The sequence below is a fragment of the Protopterus annectens genome, chromosome 14.part0 (assembly GCF_019279795.1).
Source record: "Protopterus annectens isolate FY-2018-M chromosome 14.part0, PAN1.0, whole genome shotgun sequence".
NCBI classification, from domain to species: Eukaryota; Metazoa; Chordata; order Ceratodontiformes; family Protopteridae; genus Protopterus; species Protopterus annectens.
Window position 1 is genome coordinate 165,814,671 of NC_056748.1, and position 25,151 is coordinate 165,839,821.

Genomic DNA, 25,151 nt, shown 5'->3' on the forward strand with positions numbered 1-25,151 from the left:
ACTGTACTGTGGCATGGCATCAGTGAACTGGTATCTTTAAGGGAGATGCCTGGGATACACCTACCTATACTATCTCCAGTGGTTGCTGATAGCTGACTATAGCTAGTATATGTAAAAGCATGCATATTAAGGTGTTTACAGGTCAGGTACTCTACTCATCCCATGGTTTGCCTATGAAGGTGTTACATCCAAACCAGCTTCTGGATTATGCCTTTATCCATGCAGTAATAGTCCACAATTTTGTGCCATGAAGGGCATGAAAGATTTGACACAGATGGATGACTGTGGCTCTAAGTGCAATGGGTCACTCTTCCATGACTACTAGTGGCAAGAACAGCCTCTTCCACATATGCATTTACTAAAGTAGTGGCTTAGCCTGTACATGTCGTATGGTCTGTATCCTGTAATTCCAAGTTTTTTCTGTGGTCAGCAAGTCTGGAGTTAGTCTCTCAGCAGCACAACATACATTTGCTTTTGACTGTCCTCATTTTAACACTCTTGCTTATGTTCATCTTATATCATTTTCCACAGAATACAAGATGCAGACCTTCTCAGCTTCTGGAGTGTGTATCTCTGAACTGACCTCACCTAACCTGTGGCCACTATTCTTACAAAATCCCACGATTTATTTTCAAAATTGCAAAATGTCACTTAAAATGAACTATTTGGCAAATAAACTATTCTTTGGGATTCTTCTGAAATAAGCAAAATAATTATTTAAACACTTTGAAAGGCATCATCTGCTTTGAGAGTCATCTAGATTAAATAAAGGAACACTCATGACACCTTTTTCCTTACATTATGTATTTGTTTTAAGTGGCTCTTATTTATTTGTAATTTAATCATTGTTCATAACCTCTAACAGTCTCAAGATGCAAAATCTTCAGATTTTCTGTATGTGCCTGTGTGTGTGTGTGTGTGTGTGTGTGTGTGTGTGTCCCTTTTGTGTGTGGGTGAACCTCTCTCTTTTTGTCTTTCTCTCTTTTCCTGCTACCTGTTGGGACAGAGGTATCGTCTTCATGTTCATATAGGTTCAGCAAAATCTGTTACATTGCTATCGGCCTTTCAGATCTTCAATCTCTGTCTTGAACATTTTATTTCATTACTTTATACTAAATATTTACTCTTTCTTTTCAGAAACATCCTTCTACAGGACTCAATATGTCAGTTTTTATTTATTACAGGAGAATCCCCATCTACCTCTAATTTTATTGTTTTCAGTTCTATAAGATGCTTCTGTCTGGGCACTATGTATCACCATAGCTGTTTTTTTCTGTTAAGGGCTGAGAGAATTGGATAAAACAGTGATTAGGAGAATGTTCAACAAACCCTTGGATGGTAAGCATGTGGTGGAACCATGTTGTGCTATTTCAGTCTTCCTCAGTTAGGATTTAAAGAAATGAGTTACAAATATTGCTGGATTTACTCATCATTCAGTAAGGAATTTGAGAAAAAAAAGATGACAGGTGAAGTGGATTTACTTAGATGACCCACTATTTCGAAAAACTGCATTACATGAGATCAGACTTCTATGTATGAAGTATCTTTATTTAGTATACAAATTGTTATAAATGTATCTAGGATGGATAAGCTAGGATTCAAAGAGATTCTCTCCATCTGCACTAATTGCCTAATATGTGTTGGCCAGTTAGAGTGATGCAGATAAAATTACCATGTCTCAGAATCAAACACCTCACTGTCAGATCTGACAACACTAGTGTTTTCCTATTTATTGCACCCCATTCACACACTTGGTTGGACTCATGTAAACACTTATCCATTTATCACCAATCCCCATATTTTATCTCAAAAATCTATGCTAGAATTCTTTTTCCTGTATTTTCTATTTCTACTAAAACTTTTTATAAACTCATATAAGCAGCATCAGGCTTGATTAACTTAACCCCCTTCATCATCTTTCAAATATCCTCCCCTTTTTATAGGATTCAACCTAGAGCACCCAAAACAAGAAAAAAAATATAGCTTGTAAAAGATATATTTTTTCTTTTTTTTTTCTTGGAGTCATTTAAAGTGGAGCCAAATAAATAATTTTCACTAAATAACCTAAAAGTCTTCCATATCTTTCCAACCTTCTTTCATTTTCACTATCATACTAGCCCACTGTTCATCAACAACCTCTTTTTTCCTGAATCTAATCCCTAACAAACACTTCATTATTAGAAAAGGAAACACCCTCCCCAGGATTTAATAAACTCCATATAGGCACAGTGTAGAGCCTACAAGGAATGTATCTCTGTACACGGCCACGGTTTCATCTCAGCAGTGTGCCATGCATATTAATGATGGTGCGTTGCCAAGGGGGAGCTGATGACCATGGATATTGAATCAGTGTAGAGAGAGGTGTAGCAGCTACTTGTGGCTGATGATGAGTGTGAGGCTCCCTGTAATACTCCCCGCTACTCTTGTAATGTTGTGAAGTGTGTCATCTGTCTAATAAGTGTGTTGTATGATGTGTTTATTTTTAAATATTTTTATAATAATTTTTTTTTTTTGTGTAACTACATGTTTGCATGTCGCGGGGTGCAGCAATGCCAAGCTGTGCTCACATATTGACAGCTGACACCTGTCAGACATCTAAAGATAGAAATTGGATGTAATTAATTATAATAATTAAATATATTATTTTTCCATTGACGTTTACACGATGTGGAGCACAGCAGAGCAGAGGGGTGCTCTTGTATACATGGGCAGATACCTGCCAGACATCTAAAAATAGAAACTGGATGTAATTAATTAGTTAATGTAATTAATTAGGAATTATTTGAATCTATATAACTATTGTCACCCAATGATACTTATTTGATGTTAACCAAAGACGTAAAATCTTTGTTCACCGTTATTCCTAAAGTTGAAGTTGTTACTATGATTAAATCTTTTTGGAGATCACACAGTGCATACAGTTCTCCACTGATAGACCTGTTGGGTCTATTGATGGAACTTATTCTTGATTATAATATTTTTGTCTTTGACAATCAGTACTATTTGCAATGTGCTGGTGTAGCTATGGGCACATCATGTGCTAATAGATACCTGACATGGTTATGGGGCAATGGGAAACTGATGTGATATTTCCTTCTTGTTTTAGTTCTGATATAATTTTATATCACCAGTTTGTGAATGATATCTTTATTCTGTGGAAAGGGACAAAGGATAGGTTACATCAGTTTTTAGAATACATTGAACAAAGCTCACCTTTTTTATCTTTTACAGCTAATAGCTCTGAAAGGGAGATAGACTTTTTGGACATCAGGATTTGTAAAGACAGTGAGGGACATCTGTATATAAAGCAATTTAGGAAAGATTGTAATAGATTTTCCATGCTGCATAGATCAAGCATGCATCCAAACCATGTTTTTAGTAATGTGGTTAAAGGACAGTATTTATGCACTTTGAGGCTGGATGTTAAAGATAGTGATTTTACTAAAGACATAGTAGATTTGAGTAATCGCTTTAGGAATAGAGGGTATCAGTCTTGTGAGATAACCCATGCTGTGTCTATGGTTAAATCTGGATGACAGAGCGATGGAAAACCTTAGTTTTCATGTAAATTGGATAGCATGAGATCTGATGAGAGGAAATGGGACAATAATGCATTTATCCCAATAGTTTATAGCTCTGACGTGAAGGCTATACAACAAATTATAACTAAGAATTGGAATATATTGAGTACAGATTCACAATTGTCTTACATTATAGGTGAATCTCCTGGGTTCTATTATAAAAATAATGCCTCGATAAAGAGATTACTCTGCTACCCAAAGGGTCATGAAGTGAGAAAGTTACCCTGTGTGAATTTTAAAAAAGGGCACTGTAAAGAGTTATAAGTGTGCAAATTGTGCTTTTATTGATATGACAAATCAGTTTAAGCACCCTGACACTGGCCAGGTATTTAGTTTTAATGTACATGCTGATTGCAATAGCAAAAATGTAGTCTATCTAGCCCAGTGCATGCAATGTTATGAATTTTATGTTGGAAAAACAAATAGAATGTTGAAGGAAAGGATACAGGATCATTTATATTGTGCATGCAAGGGACATAAATTTAGTGCTATTGCTAAGCATATGCTGACATTAGGAAAAACACATCAGTTCAGGTTTATGGCTATAGATATTTTATATGAAGATGAACGTATGGGTGAATTGGTGAACAATGCTGACGATCATGAATTATGATGGATTTTTATACTTGGGTCCCATCAAGGGACGTGCTCGAATGATTATCTATCTTTAAAACCAGTGCTGAAAAAACGGAAGTTGAGGCGTGGTGAAAAGCTTTTTAATTGATGGCATTTTAATTTTTATTGTCTTTGATTGGTGTTTTTGATTTTTAACTAGTGTCTAAAGTGAATGTAGATGTTTTGTTATACTGTCTGAAGAAGCAAATGGTTCATGAAAGTGTTACCCAATAAACTCGTTTTATCTTATCTCATTTGGAGTCCTTTTGGTGACACTGAAGCCGTGTTTCAGTGCTAGTTCATTTGTCTATTGGACTGTTGTTATATTTGGTTCTGGCACCTTTTATTGTTATCGAGACTGTTCTTGTCTGTGGATATTATTTATAGGTGTGTTTAAGCATGTTTGTATGGCGTGCAGCTCGGTGCTCATCAACGCTAACAGGTAGCCTAGTAGTATATGTGAGGGTATACTAGTTTTTATAACATCTAACTAGCTCCATTGCTAGAGTTAAAGCTCTATATGTAGTAGGTCCTGGTTTTGAGTCCATAACAGGCCGAATATGTACTATTTTTCTTTAATTTCATTGCAGTATTGTGAATTTTGGCAATGCTGCACTCTGCTAAGCACTGCTCAGTCATGTTAAGTAATGCATAAACATGCTAACAGCTACCAATGTTTTCATGATGCTAAGCCATGCTAAAACCACGGTTCTGCAAGTTTTTGCTCTGCTTGGCTTCACTTAGCTATTTTGCATGCTGCTAAGTGATACATCACTTTTTTGAATGTTGCTGACTGATGTATAGGGGCAGGAAAACAGCCTATATTAAGCACAATAAGAGAGAATTCATTCATATAGTCATTGGAGTTCATTTAACTATTGGTATGGCTGGCAACGTTGGTGAAGGTGTGCACTTTTGGGCACAGAGGTGGGGCATTCAGGAGTCCAGGGTCATGGACAGGCTCCTTATTAAAATCATTAACCCCAGCTGATGCAGGACAGATTCCAGGACTCAGTGTGCAAGGTGGAGGCCTGAGACCATTTTGCCAGGGAAATCACCAGTGTTACTGATAACCCCTGTGCAGGTGAGCAGAGTCATCACCATTTTGATGACCCGAAAAGGAGAAAGAGGGGAACCCTGGACACCTGGGTTCAGGAAGCTCGAGCTGGGAATGCTCTACAAGTATGTAAGTATGTCTTCCTCTGTCTAGCCAATATGCAAGCTGAAGGTCTGCAAAACAGGTATGCATAACAGTGTAATTCTCTCTCAACTGCTGCAGCTGACAGGACTCGCAATGTCGAGTCCCATGCTGGGCGCCTGGCCAGGTTGCTCCGTGAGCATGGTAAGTATGGATTTACTATGCCAACTGTAGTGCAATAAGTAGCAATGGGTAAAGCATTTACTCCAATAAGGTATACACAAGAAAAACTGTACTGCAATAAATGGGCATGTAGAACTGTAGTGTGATAAATGGGTAATTAGAGCTGTAGAGCTGTAGTGCAATAAATGAACAATAGGAACTGTATATCAATAAAGCATTAACAATACCAATAACAGTAAGCAAAATGTTGTCCAGCAGGATTGTGTCTTTTCAAAACCATTGCAGTAGAGCTGTATGCATATATTGACAATAGCAAGATTACTGCAGTTAAGTGTGACACTGTAATAGCTGTAACCAGCAAATCTAATTCTCTTCAAACTGTATTGCTAAACCCATAGTAGTGTCCAAGGCTGCCTGCAGGCTGCCTCCAGGCCAGTATCGGTCACATAATGCTATCTCTTTCTCAGACAGCAGGTAATGAAGGTATATGGGTGAGGTAGCCCAGTCCATGGGCAGATATTGTGTGTAGACTTCATAGATATTTCAAACCAATAACAATAAAATGTGTTCACTAACATTGTTGATTCTAAAATGCAGCTTTTTTCATATATGCAGTGTGGTTGCATTCCATGCATGTGTGCTCTACTGTCACTGCAGTCTAGTATAACACTGTAATAGTACTAGAATGCCAGAGGAATGTCCTTTAACTTGTATTGCTCAATTCATAGTATAGTTCCAGGTGATCTCCAAGCAAGTATCAGTTACTCAGCAGTCAGCAGTGACTCAGTAGCTCAGTCTGTAAAATGCTTTGTATGCAGTACATTTTGACACACACAGTCCCGGGTTCAAATCTAGTGGTGTATAGCTCTAAGTTTTCAGTATCAGTCATGTAATGCTCACATTTTCTCTCTCACCAGGAACACAACAAATATAAGGGTGAGGTGGCCCATATTATGAGCAGATAGTATGTTTAGATTTTACAGAATGTTAACATCAATACCATGAATATGTTCATCAGCATTGTTGATTCATAAATAAAGCTGTGTAATCCCAGTATGGCTGTATCTCTTGCATACCTGTACTAATTTTCTGCAGTCAATTATTACATTATTTGCAGATGTCTCCTGCAGTCACAGCTATTGTGTACTCCTATGCCTGCCAACTAAGGCATGACATCTGTCTAGTTTACTTACTGTACACAAACAAGCCTCTCAAGTGTCACAGTTTCTCATAATGTAATTAAAACTGCCTAATCCATCTGTCACGTGATTAGAGGATAAATGAATACCTGGAATGCATTGTATTACCAAATTCATTTACAGAACACCTGGATAGTTATGTAAGTCCACATTATGTGAAACTGTTCTGTGTAGTGGTGTACCTGCATTTGTTATTGCTTGGCACATACTGACCCATGCTAATAGATGAGGGGTATGTACTTGCTACATCAGTTATAGGAGAACTGTGGTCACTGTACTCATACCTGATACTACACACCTGTAGAGTATATATTTCAGTGTATTGAGGGATATAGGCTGCAATGTCAGTAATGGAATTTTTCTCTCTCTCCCCACCGCTTATCTTTATTTATTTATTACTGTTCTTTATTATTATGATTTAATATTAACATAATTTGTTACATTAACTGTATTTTGGAAAAACGTGTTTCATTATTAATATGTTTTATTATGATTTAGTAATAACATATTCTGTTTAACTATATATTGGAAAATGTGGTTGGTTGTTGTTATGTTTTATTATGATGCAATATTAACATATTTGTCAAACTAATTGTTTTGTTCATCCTATGGTTTACCTTTTACTGGTGTGCTGTTACCATACTAACTGTTATGTTACTTAATGTTGTGTTGCATATGTTAAACATTAATATGTATTTTGATGAATATATATATGATGCCCGATTCTGTTAATACTAACATTGGTTTGGCTATTACTAACCGTAATGTATTGATATACATCATTTCCCACAGCACATTAAGGTAGGCCAATTCCTGCTGATCCCCTTACCTTCCCTCAACCAGCCACTGCACTGCATCCCAGCATGTCTGGGACCAAAACAGGTGGCGCCCCCTCTGCTGTCCCTGCAGTACCTGTGGCATCAGGTACTGCAGGGGCAGCTGAGGGGGTGCTGCAGTACCTGTGGCATCAGGTAGTAGTACTCCAGGAGATGAAGCCTGGCCCCCCTCTGCGAGCAGTGTTAGAGGGGGTGTTGTCACCCATGAGGAATTGCCGGTCCTGGTGTGCAGGATAGTCCACAATGGCTATGACTGCCACCTACAGTGGATTGAGGGCATGCTAACCACCCTGGTGGGGCAACATTGCCCTGGTGCCTAGCCTCCAGCACAGCCACCATTAGGGCAGTGATAGAGCAGTGTCAAAAGTCCCATGGGTGGGGACATGAGTCACACTGCTGCTGTCTGGAGGCATGTGGGATTCGGATTCCACAACACCCTCCCTATCCAAGGTGTTCACCCTCCTCATGTGTCACACACTCACCTACCCAACTTGCCTCCCCACATGTATCTATGTCCCTTCCCCAGCATTCCACTCTCACCTTAAAAAAATGGGCACCTGTCCCAAAAAAAAAAATCTTCCCATACATAGCTCCCCATTTCACACACGTATCCACTGGACACATGTAATTCAGTCCAATTGGCTTGACAACACAGTTATGTTGTCCCTCTCTCTCTGGGATTTGAGAATCCAAATTCATCTACAAATTCTGTCAAAGTGCACAATTGCTGCTGCACAAGAAATGGATAATTATGGTTCTTTCCTACACCCTTCCTGCACATCACTCCCTGCCTTTCACTATGTTTTTCCCTCTGCTTGCCCTCATTTCACTTCTTTCCTATCTCTCATTTTTTCTTTTCTTTATTTTTTTAGCTCAAAGCTGTGTGATGCGCTTGTGGCGCAACTTCACTAAGCTCAGCTAAATAGAGCTATAATGACTATATGTGTTTCTAACAGTGTAAGACACTTGTACAAAATAAATACCACTGCTGTGTTTTGAACCTGAGCCCATCACACCTGCAGCAAATTTCATAAACCCACCACAACATGCAACTCTTAAAACAGGTAGCTTAGACAAAACATAATAATTGACAATTAGAGTAATTAGTCGTGTTTCAGAGGAGCTGAGCACAGTGCTGCACCAGGCAAACTGGAATAAAAAAGTAATGGAAAAAATTGCAGTGTACCTTAGACGCTGGTGCAATATTACACCATTAGACAGCCAAAGACATGATAATGGATGTAACTGAGGCCTGTGATAGCAGATAAATGTGCCTTTTTATCAGCATAATGTAGAACGTCACCTGCTAAGGTATTCATGGCAAAATATATATTCAACTGGGACTCTGGTACAGAAATGCATCCATATAAATACTGAAGGATGTAGTAAATGTATATCACAGCCTGTATGTGTGCACATGTATCTTGCAAATACACCCACTGTAGCAGTGACTCAATAGTTCAGTCTGTTAAATGCTTTGCATGCAGTACATTTTACCACACACAGTCCTGGGTTCAAACCCAGTGTTGTGTTGCATTTCAATTACATTATTGTGAAGACAGCAATTAATGAATGACTCATGCACTCATTATCCACACAAATCATTGCAAAGTAAATATCTGCTTTTCAGTGCTGGAAGTCACAGGCCTGCAGGTAGGGACACACATCACATATCTGTATAGCATTATTATATGCTGCCTAGTACTCTGTTATTGACACAGTTGCTTAACATACATACCTTAAACACGTGCCGTAATTGGAGTATAAAGGGTACTCTCACCCTGGATCTGCCTCTACAACAAGGCTGATACAACTGACACAGATACACCTACAGCTTGTTGTCTTCCAAAGTGTTCACACTCACTGCCTATGTCTACTACCTGCAGCTGTAGCCTATGGTACACACAGCTCTATGTAAAGCTTTCTGCTACAAACCTACCCTCTGCAATAATGTAGTCTCTTCACCACAGTAATGTCCATCTCAACAGCCAAGAAAGAGGTCCCTGCTCTACAATAAGGCTTTATATATTGCACAATGGTTGCATGTCATTGGCTAATGATACTGCAACTCACCTGTTTTAGCTGCAGTTAGTATGTCAGAGTCAAAGATTGGTTTAGAGGCAATCACCTGCTAATGATAGGCATGTTAAAATGCAAACAGCTGACTATGGGAAAACATTCTGTATGAATCTTCCCTCACACAGAGCACACCTTTGTGACACAGTAGTAGTGGCACATTTCAACAGAGGAGTACTGCACTCCACCAAGTATGTAACTGTTTTTGGTGTATAACAGGATGCAGATGGGAGGATAGTGGTATAGGGAATAAGGAGCACAGCAGTAAGCCTGTCTTAGACCTGTGGTAATGACATAGCATTGAGACCCTGCTGTATTACACATACAGGGGATGTACAATATATAAGGGTTGCATTGTCTTTTGTCATTGTGGCACACTGGTATTGTCGGAAGTCTCAATATAATGGTCATAATAGCACATTGCTATTTGCTTGGTACTGATCTTATCACATATTAGTGGGTGGCTTACCTTAGGGGACACACCACAATGGACGAGAGTGTTGTGTTTGCTTAACTGCAAACCCACACACACACACACACACACACCCCCCCCTTTTTTAGATATAGCGTGTCTGAGCCATCTCAATATAAGTACTTGATAGATAATACCCTTGATGCTTTTGATGAATATATGTACAATATCTAGTGCCAGTGGCTATTAAAGTACAGAATAAAAAGATAAATATGAATATAACTATATGGCTAGACAGATATGCTATATTATACCAACAACTTGTCAAATTATATGTATGTATTTATTTGGGGTTGCTATCTTCTCTGCTCAGGACTGACTTTATTATTATATATGTTACCCTCTGTATATTTGTATGACAAAAACATTAAGTTTTTAAAAAATATGTTTCAATTTCATGAATATTCATGAGCTCAATTTTTCATTGGCTCTTGCTATGTATTTAAATGGATGACTAAAAGGAACTTGACTATACTGTTTTACACTGAAGAAGGCTGTTTGCCGAAACTAGTCTGTTATTTAGTATATAAGTATTAAATAAATATATTGAACTCCGTGCTGCCTTGCTGGTCTATTTGGTGCTTTCTACTTGGTTTGGACCGTGCATTCCCTCGTGCATAGGACTTGGTTTGCTCTGTGTCTTCATTCTGTGCTGGGGGACCGAGCAGTGGAGTCGTTTTTCAGCCTGTTCCTGGCTGATGATTTATGGTGGCAATTTTTTGTGTATACCTGCTTCTATAGGCTCACATGTTTGTTTTCAACAGTGGGCTGGCAGTAGACATTTAGTCCTGTTCATTTATGTGGGTACAAGTCTGCCTGAAGGAGCTAGGCACAGCTGTCGGTTTTGGTGAGCGCCATATTGGTTTAGCCCTACCTCGGCGGTTAATCCGCAAGTGTGAGTAACTTTTGGAACATCAGCATCTGAGCTAATGAGCTTAGCGTTATCGTTGGGCTTTTTGTTTTGATTACGGCCACATCGACGGCTGAGGTCTGGACTTCCTTTCATTTGGATGTACTTTTGATATGTCCGCTTGTCGTGGGTGAGGATAACAATTCAAAGAATTGACATTTTGGGGCGTTTGGGAATATATAACTGTTGTGTTGTTATTTCATACAAAATTTAAGTCTTTATGTGTGGGACACTTTTTCTGGGCATTTATGGGATTGTGACTGATGATCGGAACACACTGAATTTTCTCATTTGAGAAACAGCGACGTTTTTTGGAAGCGTTTTGGAGGCGTTTTTTCTATCATGAACCTATGGGGTCCATACATCCAACAGGGACAAATGTGATATGGACAATTTTGTGTTTATTACATTTTGTTAACTGGCATTACTGCCGCTGATTCATTTGTGATATCTGATAGTGTGTCGAGTGTTTAATTGATACTTGGTTTTGAAGTAATTCAATGTCTCGATAGTTGGGTATATTTATATATCTGTATGTTTTGCAACCTAGGGATGTATCAAACGTGTATTTGAACAACAACTGATTCTTCACACAGTTCATTTCTTTAGGCCTATATTTACGGAAGGTGTTTTTATTACACCTGTTATGTTCTAGGGTGAGTGAGGTTGTAAGATACTAATAAGGCCTAAGAAATTTGTTGGATTTATGTGAAATACTGTAGAACTTCAGTGCTTTTGTACTTTTATATGCATGTACTTTTGATACGACTAAAGGACGATAACTATTTGTGGTCATTGCAGGACCAGGACCTGGGACCCTTCTATAGAGTAGGGGGACATTAACTTTAAATGTTGTATGTTTTTCAATTTCTACATTTAAGGGGAAACTATTGGAATCACTGTAATTGTCTTATGCAACTTTATATAACCAGTTGGTACACGGAGTGTTGAACCAAGTTGGTACTAGGACTGGAATCATGGTTTTATTTTAGCTATGGTTAGTATTACATACAAACAACTATTGGTTTTGGACAGCATATGTCTGTACACCGTTTTGGCTTATAATTGAGATTACTATTTTGCCTAACGACTACTTTGTATATATTACATGATTGTGCATATCAGTCCATGGTACATGATATAATCACATGTGTCTGGCCCTATTTAAGTCAGCATTTAAGTTATATTTGGTCTACTGCTGTGATTATTCAGACAGTTTGTGAACGGAACCTCCATATGTATTATATTGACAACTAAAGAAATACTTAGCCTTTGGCTTTCAGAAGTGTTGGTTAACTTGTGTAGGGGCATCAGCCTATGTGTGACAACTAGATTGTGAATTGGGTTATGCTGGGCTTAATTCACATAAAGTCTTAGATCTCAATATACTGACACTTTTATAACAGGCATATGACCATTTATGTTATCCCCCCCCAATATACTAGGTGGTTATAGGTATTGAGTAAAGCGAACACAATATATATGAATAGTTGTGACTATACTTGTTATATCATTATAACATATTTCAGTTTAATGGCGCTTTAGACCTTGGCATGTTATATACATATAATATGGGATACCATTATAGTGAGGATAACTTATGAACACAGGCTGCATGTCTAATTGTATTGGGTTATAATTGCAACTACTCTAGTGTATGAGTCCTAGAGGGACAACAATGGTTGTGATTTAATTATATGATGTTAGATTCTGAGTGTCTGGGATTACAGTTCCTTAGAAGTGTGTAACATACAAACGGAAATACTACTCCTACTGTTGTACTAATCCATATTAGAATTTACAGTAATTATATTTGCTAGTTATTGCCAATCATCAGTCTATTTGTCTTTTTAGAAACGGGCCACTGCTCGGTCCCCCAATCACAATTAAAATTTGTACCATCTTCCACTAATTATTTTTGTGTGTGTCAATCGGATGAATATTTTATATGGGTGTTAATACAAGCAATAATAAATTGTACAGTGATTAGAGGAGTCATCCAGCTGAGAGTGGAGCATTGTTTGATCAAAGGAATTCTATTTAATCAGACCACTCGAACTGGGTCTTTAGAAAGGTTCATATTTGTTTGTTGCACCATCAATCATTTGTTCTATATATACTTATAAAATCCTTCCTTGGTTTATGGAGTGTATGGTGTCCTCAGTGGATCCAATGTTTTGATCTTTTTCTCAGTGATCGAATATTCTCAGTTGTTTGTCCTAGCATTTGAATTCAACGTCTAGTATCAGCCGTTACTTATAATTGACAGTCAGGTTCATTGGGGCAGATTTTAGCGATCTATTGGAATCGTGACTCAACCCTTGGATTACTTAACATTTAACCATTCTTAGGTTTGGACGCTTTAATCGAATATACAAGCTAACAGTTTTATATGGAATACTGTAATTCACCTTTTGTGCTATTCATGGTGTCTTACCTCCCATAGGGATTTATTAGTCCTTGTTTTTTCTGTTTAATCCATGCTTTCTGCCCACCCTTGTGACTCTTCATTTGGGATTGGTGTCTAATTATCTTTCAATTTTGATGCAACTGGGCCTTTCGACTATTGTATTACTTATTTGGTTGAAATATTATACACCTTTGTTATTTTTGTGCTCCATCAGTCATTAATAGTAGCATATATCAAACATTATTCACAACATGGATCTAAATAGTATTCTGTCTGGATTATGTGCTGATCGGCAAGACATAGCTGTATTTGGTATTGAGAAATTGCCAAGCAATGATCCGGTCAATTCGGCTCAGACTTCTTTGGTAGATTGTGATATGTTTTTTCATTCAATCACCAAAGCATTTAAAACCCTTAGATCAAACATCTGGCATCTTAAGTTATTTAAAGCATATTCGGCACAAAACATGGCTCCCAGAGGATTACGAATACGAACACAACCTCTAGTGGGGAGACCAGATGACAAACTAAACCAAGATTGGCAGGAGGCTCTTCAGACGGGATCCATGACATTTGTGAACATTTTGTTACAATATTATGAAAGGACAGTAGATTCCAATATACTTGAAATTAAAAATATATGTTCCGAGGTTCAAAAGTTTGAATCCTCTTTGAAATATCAGGATAATATTAAAAAACTGTCCTTAGAATTGACGGAGCATGAAAAAACTTTAAAGGAACGTAAAATTAAGAAGTTTCATCGTGACTTCTCTGATTACCAACGGGGTAAACCGTTTGATTTCAGCAGATCAGTTAGATTTGCGGATACCAATCAGGTTAGGACAGGGCCCAGTCGCACCAAAAAGAGACCTCGCTCAATTCTTAAAAAGAAGGGGGACAGTTCATATAGCACGTCTGGTGATGAATCCTCTCTCACGGATTTTGAGGGGTCAGGGGAGAGGGTCTCACCAAACAGGAAGAAAACAAATAAAATTTCCCCTTTAGAGGGGGCAAGGGACACCGGGGGGGCAGAAAGCACAGAAAGACCAATCACTCCGGTCTCCTTTCAAGGACTTTTGGACAACTTCCTGAAATAGGAGATATGTCAGGGCCAACTCAGAATGTGTTGAATTTATCCAAAACCATACTAACAGATCAACAGGTTGCCCTTTTGAATAAAGGTTTGAACTATATTCCCTCATTTTTCAGTCAGGAATATCACATAGTACAGGATTTACAGGCTTTTTGCCGGACTCTAAATCTTAGATTGTTCTTTGATGATAACAAGTCAGAACCATCTGAGGACTTCCGTTTTGGTAAGTCCTCGTTCCAACCTCCTGTGAATAAACACGTTGCCATTTTTATGGACACTATTTTGAGGGATATTCACTTTGAGAATATGGGACATATCATGTTGGCCAGCAACCTAACTCCGGATGACAGGATAGCTTTGGACAACTTATGTAATAATAAAGATATAGTTATTGTCCCTGCTGATAAGGGAGGTGCAGTTGTGGTTTGGAACACTGCTGATTATGTCCAGGAAGGGTTAACCCAACTGTCTGATGCTAAGTGTTACATGTACATGTCCATAGATCCAACACCAGTATTTAAGGATGAGATTGACTCCTTTTTGCGGTTAGCCTTTGAGGAGGGTATTATAAACAAGAAATGTTTGGATTCACTTATGGTTTCTGAACCGTCCAAACAGATATTGTATCTTTTACCCAAAATCCACAAGTCTTTAAACAAACCACCTGGTAGACCAATAGTCTCTGGAATAGGCTCACTGACCGAACCCTTATCGGCCTTCCTTACCAAATATCTGAAACCTCTTTTGGGACATATAAGATCTAGGTTGCAGGACACCACACAATTTTGCAGTTAATCAGGGAGACCCAATTGGAACCCGAATGGTATCTATGTACTTTGGACGTAAAATCATTATATACAAGTATACCCCACTGGGCGGGTCTGCAATCTATTCAATATTGGTTGGAAAGGGTCAACTTATACGCACCTGGGTTTAACACTCTTTTGATATGTATGTCTGAACATGTGTTAAATAAGAATGTTCTGTATTTCCAAGGCCAATGTTATTGGCAGCTACAAGGAACAGCTATGGGGGCATCCTTTGCTCCAATATATGCTGACCTTTTCATGGCCTATGTCGAAGAATACATGATATATGATATATCACACAACATCTTTCAGGTGGAAATGGACATTTGGAGACGTTACCTGGCGACTGCTGGTTGGTGTGGCGGGCTGATGTGGGTTACTTGAATTTGTTGAGTATCTGAATGACAATGTCTGGGGACTTGAATTTTCTGTAACGTATGATAAAAACTCCATCAATTTTTTGGACGTCACTGTTTACAGGAACCCAGACAATACTTTGTCCACCAAGGTTTTCCGCAAGTACCCGCAATATAACACCTTGTTACATGCATCAAGTTTACATCCCCGTCACACCATCAGGAGTATTCCTATATCTCAATTTATACGTATCAAACGTCTCAGTTCAAACATGGAGGAATATCTATTGGCCAGTAGGGACCTCAGTCAGAGGTTTACCAATAGGGGATATGATAGATTTGATATTGTGTCTGCCCAGAGTAGAGCTAATAGTCTAGAGAGGGATGATTTATTACATTATCAGATTAAGAACAAAAATCAATCCTCTCGCAGTACATGTGTCAGATTTATCACTACTTATGGCAGAAATATCAATATGATCAGAAACATTATCAATAAACATTGGAATATTCTACTGGCTAATGACAAGCTGCGAAGTATTTTGGGACCGCGATGTCTTTTTTCATACAAACGTGGTAAAACCCTAGGCTCCTACTTTTCACATTTCAAACACATGGCAAGTGGGGGTACTACTCACAAACAATTGACACTTCATGGTGATGAACTTATTGGTTCATTTCCTTGTGGCCATTGTGGATCCTGCCCACATGCTTAAATCCAAGGAGTTTACCAGTCGTAATACCAGCAGAATTTTTGATATTAAGATCTTTGGTAATTGCAGTAGTGATTGGGTGGTGTACCTGGCCTCCTGTTATTGTGGGGGATTCTATGTTGGACAAACCTCTAGAGCTTTGAGATTCAGAATGAATGAACACCGCAGTGATATAAAAAACCATAAGGAGACCAGTGCCCTTTATCAACATACACTTAAACATCCTCAGGCCAAGTTCAGTTTTATGGTTATTGATCGTATTTCTGGAGACAGAACAAACAAACAAGGTTGGCATGGGTTACTGGATCAAAAAGAGAAATATTGGATTACTACATTGGGGGGTCTATTTCATCCCGGACTGAATGATCATTTATAGGAGAACATGGTTATCTCTTAACAATAATGTTGATTAATCTGATACTAAGTCGTGGGTCATATTTTTTGTTATCATCTGGTTCTATATATGTGGATAATGAACCTGAATATACTTTGGTTCGGTATAGATCAGAGTTCTAAATATTGAGCCATATGGGCCGTTTAGTAGTACCAATTATGATATGGGCGGTGTCCATGTATAGTAAACTGTCAGGTGAAAATTCTAGTGTTTGTAGGAATAACAGGTACCCAGAATATGCTGGTCTTTTTGACTAGCACCCATATATGTTATTTTTAACACACTTATACTAATCACTTGAAATTATTTGTACTCATCATCACATATCTAGTCTTGGAGGTTATGCCTTTGTGTTTTTGGTTCTTAAACTTCAACGTTGTTGGTCATAGTTATATACTTTGGATATGCCGATTATCCAATTTGCTTAACTGCAAACCCACACACACACACACACACACACACACACACCCCCTTTTTTAGATATAGCGTGTCTGAGCCATCTCAATATAAGTACTTGATAGATAATACCCTTGATGCTTTTGACGAATATATGTACAATATCTAGTGCCAGTGGCTATTAAAGTACAGAATAAAAAGATAAATATGAATATAACTATATGGCTAGACAGCTATGCTATATTATACCAACAACTTGTCAAATTATATGTATGTATTTATTTGGGGTTGCTATCTTCTCTGCTCAGGACTGACTTTATTATTATATATGTTACCCTCTGTATATTTGTATGACAAAAACATTAAGTTTTTAAAAAATATGTTTCAATTTCATGAATATTCATGAGCTCAATTTTTCATTGGCTCTTGCTATGTATTTAAATGGATGACTAAAAGGAACTTGACTATACTGTTTTACACTGAAGAAGGCTGTTTGCCGAAACTAGTCTGTTATTTAGTATATAAGTATTAAATAAATATATTGAACTCCGTGCTGCCTTGCTGGTCTATTTGGTGCTTTCTACTTGGTTTGGACCGTGCATTCCCTCGTGCATAGGACTTGGTTTGCTCCATACAGAAGAATCTCTCATGGCACACAGGGAACTACCTTGTATCCACACACATAGTATGCTGTCACACTGTGGGGTATGACATGTGCGAGGATATGATGAATAGTGTCAGCCATTTTATTCTTGCTGTATCTGCACATGGTGGACATCCATGTATTTGATCCTGTAATGTGTTTCCCTTTTGGTGTGTTTCAAGACTAATGTATTGCAGAAGACATGCCCCCTTCTCCAATGCAGAGAATGAAATTATACTTCAAAGACTACGGCAGCATCATCACATCCTCGTATCCAGGGGGAGGCATAACAGGGAAGAGCAGGCTGCATTGTGGGCAGACCTTGTCTGAGATGTTATGTGACTGGCCACAAAGACAGGGTATATGAGCAGGTTCGGCACCATGCTACAGACATGGTGAATGCTGCACGATGAAGGGCAGTTGATGTAGCCAGGAATTGTGCCATCACCAGTGGAGGCCCTGCAATGGAACAACCACTCATGGCCACTGAGGAATTCCTGGTGAACCTAGAGAGGCACGACAGTTCCCATGTATTCATCACACCATACATTGTGGAAGTGGGTGCCACAGCATCCACAGCAAAGGAGCGTGCAGGTAAGCTTACTGTGATCCCCATTGTAATACTGTACAAGTCATTCTGTCAGACTGTGCATACCTTTACATGGGTGTCAGGTCTATGTGCTGTGGTGGTTAAGTTCAGTTATGCACTCATACTCAGAATGTCAGCAATACATCAAGTAACACAGTAACTACTGTACATGTGAGATATACGCAGGTATTACCTTGTTGTGCTGCAGCATGTGGTGTTACTGAAATTACCTCACCTTTTTACAGGTCCATCAGGAGTTGTCCAAGGAGGTCGTCCTGCTTCTGGTAAGCTTGATACTGTTTTGCTATGGAACATACATATGCTATTAAGGGTGAGGACCAGGATACTACCCTATGTACAGGTAATGTTGTGTATAACCAGAGTAGAATGTTTATATGTTCCAGCCTGGAGCAGTTACCTAAGTTTACTAGAGTGGGTAATCACAGAAGTGTAGCTGAATGGGCAGATACACTTTTGCAGTTATAGTTCAGAGTGAATAGGCCTCCTGGTGTACATGAGGCAATTAATCTGACATGCCTTGTACAGACCGAAAGGCTGATGGTACATACCTTAGGCACTGAAACATGTATTTGTATATATTTGTTAGTATAGGTGTACTGGGTTTTATGTGCTGTGTTATCAGGTATAGTGTTATATTGCATACCTAAAAGGTCCATTGTACTCGCCAAGTGTTACATAATTTACCTAACGTGCTTGTTATAAAGGCCTTGAGTCAAATGTATATGTTGTTAGGAAGTCTGTTGTGCATGAAAGCGGAGGTGGGAAGATGTGAGACTGGTAATGCAGTTGTAGATCCTCATTTGTATAAGTCTGTGTGGATTACCATACATAAAAGTGCAGGTAGTAATGTACTGCTTTTGTCTTGGTTTCCACAGGTGACCAGGGGGGTTGGGGTCTCTCACCCACAACACCTGATGTCAGTGTCTCTTAAGACTCTGATGATGATGATGCCACAGTGAGGCACAGGTGGGGTTGTCAGGGACTGAATCTGTCCCAGAGTTTAACATTTCTCTTCTGCTCCTATTGTCACTGCAAACAGTCAGTATGCCCACAAATATGCAGTCCCCACAGGCCTCATATATGGGACAGTCAGAGGGTGGAGACATTGAACAGGCCAGTGTTGCAAATATGGCATCAGTGAGTGTAGACATTGGCCATAGCCAGACAGCTGGTGAGGTCCCACACAGGTGGATTGACAGGGGATCTCATAGGAGGACTGCTGTCCGTCCAACACCTGTTACGGGTGTCACATCATGGGCCACTTGCTACATGTTTCAGGCTGTCATGGAGGCACAGGCATGTTCTGAATGGAACACTAGATGTATGCTTAGGGTTATGGATGCAGCACAGTCTGACATCTGTGACTGCCTCCACCGCATTGCGGACATGCTGAAGTGGTTCATTGATGCAGTGGACAGTCGGTCAGCTGAGACAGTGTCTATCTTGGACCACACATTGTCTGTGCTGGAAAGTGTGGTTGGAGATGGACGTTAGACCCATGGATATAGGTCAGCAACACCATCTGCTGACAGTCCACATGGCTCTGCACAGTTATACTCCTGTAGTGGCAGTATATCCAGCTCTACAGAGGAGAGTGTGCTGTCCACACCACAATGTGGCAGGCCATGGGCACATGGTCCTGGGTGGTCCCATGGGGGACACGGTCCCAGCAGACAGCAGTCATTGTCAGGTACTAGTACTGCATCTGACTTTGGGCATGGTGGTGCCAGTGCAACTCCTGGCAGAGCCAGTTCCCATGTTCAGGGATGGAGATGGTGAACTGTCAACTCTACCATGTATGGTCCACAGCTGTCCAACATACACATGTGTAGGGCTAGCACTGAGCTTGACTGTGTACATGCACACACTCACACACCACTGTCACATGCAGATCACCTACAGACAAACACGGCACCACTACATGCTCCATCTAATGCACTCCCCTTCCTGACTCACACACATGCTGTCAACTGTTTGGGCCAGCCTAGGCCTCCAGCACCCCCATACATCATCCTGTGCAAGTGATGATACCTATGCTACATCCTTATCATCCTTCCCATCGATGCAGGAGAATGAAGCTATGTGTCTGACTATAGTATTACACACTATAGATTATAGTATTTATTGCACACACCATGGCTTTAGTCTTGCTACTGCACTTCCAGCTGGTAGTCTTAAAGTGGCTGACAACAGCAGGCCTTGTAGAATAGGGTAGTGTGGAAGCCAGAAGCCATCAACAAGTTACAGACCCAAAAAAGTGCATAACCTTTTCAGGTGGATAGATCATGAGGGGATGTCCATTCTTTTAGGTGCATAGGTAGGTACTAGGCTATCAACCCAAGGGCATAAGTAAGCCTAGCCAACAAGGTCCCCTGGCTTACGCCACCCAAAAAAGTTAACTTCCTGTGCCCCTATCAAGCAGAGCCACAGAACTGATCCCCGGGGTGTATTTCCTATTTCCCATCCACTCATCAAGATTTTTCTTGAAGAGTGCTAATGAGGAACTTTGCTTGACAGAGATGGGTAGCTTGTTCCAGTATAGGAAGTCTCTGGGACAGGAATCTATCCCTCCAGCATATCCTGTTTATTGTGGTGACAAGGTTTAGGTCCCTAGAGCATGTAGCTTGGAGGAATTGGGATTTCTTTAGGTGTAGCATGTCCAACAGCTCTGGGTTTAACATAGCTTTATATGTTAGTCAGAGATCTCCTCAGAGTAGGTGATATGCTACAGAGTAAAGCTGGAGTTTTTTGAGATGGTCAGTGTAGGGCATCTGTTTGAGGCCAGTAATCCACTTTGTGAGGTACTTCTGTAGCCTTTCCAGCTGCTGCAGATGTGTTGTGAAGTACATTCCAAAAGGGGCATTGTACTCTATAATGGGGCTAATGAGTGCCGAGTAGTGGGGAACGATGACCTCTTTTTTCCTGGATGAGAACCCTTTTGTGATGAGGTGTACCACATAGAAGGATTTCCTGACTACTGTGGTGATGTGATTACCAAAGGAGAGACTAATCTCCACCTGGGTCCCATGCATACCTCTCAACCTGGAAATATCAAAAATCTGGACAAGGCCCATGAAAAATAGGTACAAATCTGTACGCTGATTGACATAAAATTTGCATACATAATTACGTAAGCCCACCCACTCCAGTGGAATTATGGGATGTCAACTTTCAAAAGCAAACTGAAGAACAGACAACTAAAATATGGCACCGGAGTCCCCCTGTAGCCATTCCAACATCCCATTACCTGGTTATTTCGCCCCATTTACCATAAACACTAATGTTTGCATACTGCTTTACTTCTACAATGATTATTTGGATTTTATTTTTACATTTTAGCACAATGCACAACCATTAATTGACATCTGCTAAACAAAGCAATACCAGGGGGATTGTTGATCTCACACACTTGTCAGCTATCTGTATAATCGACCAAATGCAGTCAATTACACAGATCTCAACAAAAATCCCTGTCGACCAAACCAATGGATCTCATACTGACAAAAGTGGGGATTAATGTTTTGTGTCCAATGCATTTCACAAGGGAGATTCTTTTGAGCTATTTCTACATTTTATTATGGTGCTAGTATCATGTCAGTACACATCACCCTGTTAATACCACCTAACCCTGGGGGGTTAGGAGGGTGACTTAATGGTTAAGGTGTTTGTCTTATAAACACAAGGTGCAGGGTTTGAATCTCGCAAGGGATAATTGGCTAGGCTTAAAAAAAGGCTTGCAAGGGCAGTTAGCCTAGTACTAATCTATGAATCTATGAATAAATATCTCTTACATAGATTAAAGGCAGATTTGTAACTCAAAGCATCACCAGATTGTGCAATACACATCTATTAAAAATAAAAAGTTCAGTTTTTTGCCAGCTTTTAGGCCCCATTCTGGATTCCGATAAAAAAGAATCAAACATAAAACTGGGAAGGCAGTGTCCAGGCTTCTGCGTAACTTTTATTCACAAGCCTAGTAACTTATTATGAATCAATATGAGCATTTCATTTTTATATGCCACAAACATCAAATGCTTGCACACAATCATGACTGCTGTGAGACTTCTCAGTACATTGAAATGATTTACCAGTGATGTCGTTTCTGATTCAGTGATATGGCTACTGGTTAAAAGACATAAGAGCAGGCTGCTACAGTACAGGAAGGTTCCAACATGGGTGGTCAGTTAGTTCCTCTGTTCACTGTTCAGGTATTTCAGCCATTGCTAATGATTATTTCTTTTAACATTAGTATTAGTGTGTGTGTGTGTGTGTGTGTGTGTGTGGGGGGGGGGGTCTTTTGTATGTCACAAAAACTCATAAACTTGTGCAGTTGACTTATTACAAGCTTAAAAGAATGCTAGGATATTATTTTGGATTAGAAATAAATTACAGTTGGAGAATATTATAGAACTAGATATGAAAAAAGTGAAAAAAAATAATTTTAGGAAGAGAAACAGTGCATGCATTGATATTGGATTACATAACTGGAACAATGAATCAGCATTTTCTTCATTTGGTTCAGACAACTAACTGTGGTTTAAGTTCTATGACTAAGTGGAAATGTATATGCTGTAGCAAAAGAAAAATAAAATTAAGCAAAAGAGTATTAATGTCAAAATCCTTACTAAGCTGTATTTTTCTCCCTCAAGCCTTATATTTGTATGCACTATAAACTATTTTCTTTAGAATGTTTTGCAACAACTTAATTCTTATAAAGTGGCGTGATATTATCTCCCACTAAGACAGAGGGTATTTTTTGGCAGCACGTGTGTTAGAAGTTACATCTTGTATATTGGAAAATCAATGTTTGACTTCTTTGAGGAGGGGGACAGATGAAAGAAAACTGTTCAAAGATTTTCATTGAAATTCATAATGCAGGGGAACAAATCTCTTGGTTAAATATTCAGGTTAATTTGCCAGAAACTAAGTACTATTGCTACTTAAGCTGCCAACAAAAGAAGCTAGAGAAAGGTTTATTGCAATATTCAGCTCGCTCGGCTTAACAATGAAACTTCTGATTAAGGAACAGTACCCTCAAGGTATTATATAGGAGTACCAATAATTTACTATACAGGAGTTTGCCTGACAAATTATATTAATTTGCTATTTTTGATGAGCGTTTTCTGTTTTTTTATACACGCACCTTACCTAAACTTGTCCGTTCCACTCGGTGCTCGCAGATTCCCATAATAATCCATTTATAAGTGTGTCCTTCTCACAGGCAGCCAGATCCATTTAGAAAAGCAGTCATTACTTCCTTCCAACTTGTGTGCATTACAAAACACACTGGAAATGCATGTACAATGTATGCGAGTGCTGAATTCTGACAGGCTGATGGAGGTGACGTCATTGCGCATGCATGGTGACATCACAAAATGCAGAACACAAAATTTAAAAAAAAATGGTGGGAAAATTGGAAATGAAGGGGTGCTACTCAGAAATTGTAGCACCCCATTTTTTGACCCCAAAACTCAGCAAAAAACAGATAATTTGGGACAGTTGGGAGGTCTGGTTCCAAGGTCTCTTATCACACATTTGGTGTTAAGTAGAATGCCGTTTATGTGGTAGTTCATGGGTACAGAGTTTTTTCCAAAGGGGATGACAATGCACGTCCTGGCATTGAGCTTGAGGCCATGCCTCTGACACCAGGCATCTGTCTCAGTGAGCCCTTCTGTAGGATGTCCACATCATTTGGGAACTCGACTATGGCTCCTAGTTTGCAGTCATCTGTGAACTTCATTAGCCAGAGGCCTTCTGTGTTAGCCTGTACGTCTGAGAAGTAGATACCAAACAGGAGAGGTCCTAGGACTAAACCCTGTGGTACTCCACTTGTCACTGGTTTGAAGTCAGATTTGGAGTCTGCAACTTTTACAGTGTGGGTTCTGTCAGTGTGCCAGTTGGCAACCCAACTTGTGACATACAGATTTATACCTAGTTTAGTGAGTTTAGCTATAATTCCAGAGTGGGGGATGGTGTCAAAAGCCTTGACAAGGTAAAAATAGGCTGTGTGAACCACCTTACCCTCATCTACGGCTTTGGTGACTGCCTCAAAGAAGTTGATCAGGTTCAGAAGGCATGATCTGCCTTTCACAAACCTGAACTGGGTGGGGTCCAGAGTTTGGAGGTTACCAATGTCTTTGTTTATGAGTTCCATGATGATACGTTCCATGGCCTTGCAGACCAGGCTCATCAGGCTAATAGGGCAATAGTTCCCAGGATCAGTGGTGGCTCCCACTTTGTGGAGTGCACCATTCAGTGGGCACAAAGCCTGATGTGAGACTATGACTGAACATGGTGCTTAGGTGGGGAGCCAGTTCGTTCTGAAGTTTATGTAAAATGCAGCCTGGGATGTTGTCCGGTCCCATGGATGCTATGTTTTTGGTTTTAGAGAGTGCAGCTTTTACCTGCATAGATGTGATTACAGGGACTCTGCATTCTTCCTGTATAGATATGAGCCCTTTAGGGGGTGAGAGGGGGGTAAAGTTAGCACTGAACCTATCTGCCAGGATGCTGGCAATATCAGTTGGTTCTGTAATTTTCGTGCCATTGTGCTGTAACTCAAAGCAGATCTGGGTGTTGCCACTGAGATTCTTGACATAGCTATAGAATGTTTTGTGGTTGCCCTTAGAATCAGTGGTGATTTTGTTTTCGTAGCTAGCTTTGGAGGATCTTATAAGGGATCTCAGCTTTTTACTGAGACTGACCAGGGAGCTCCTC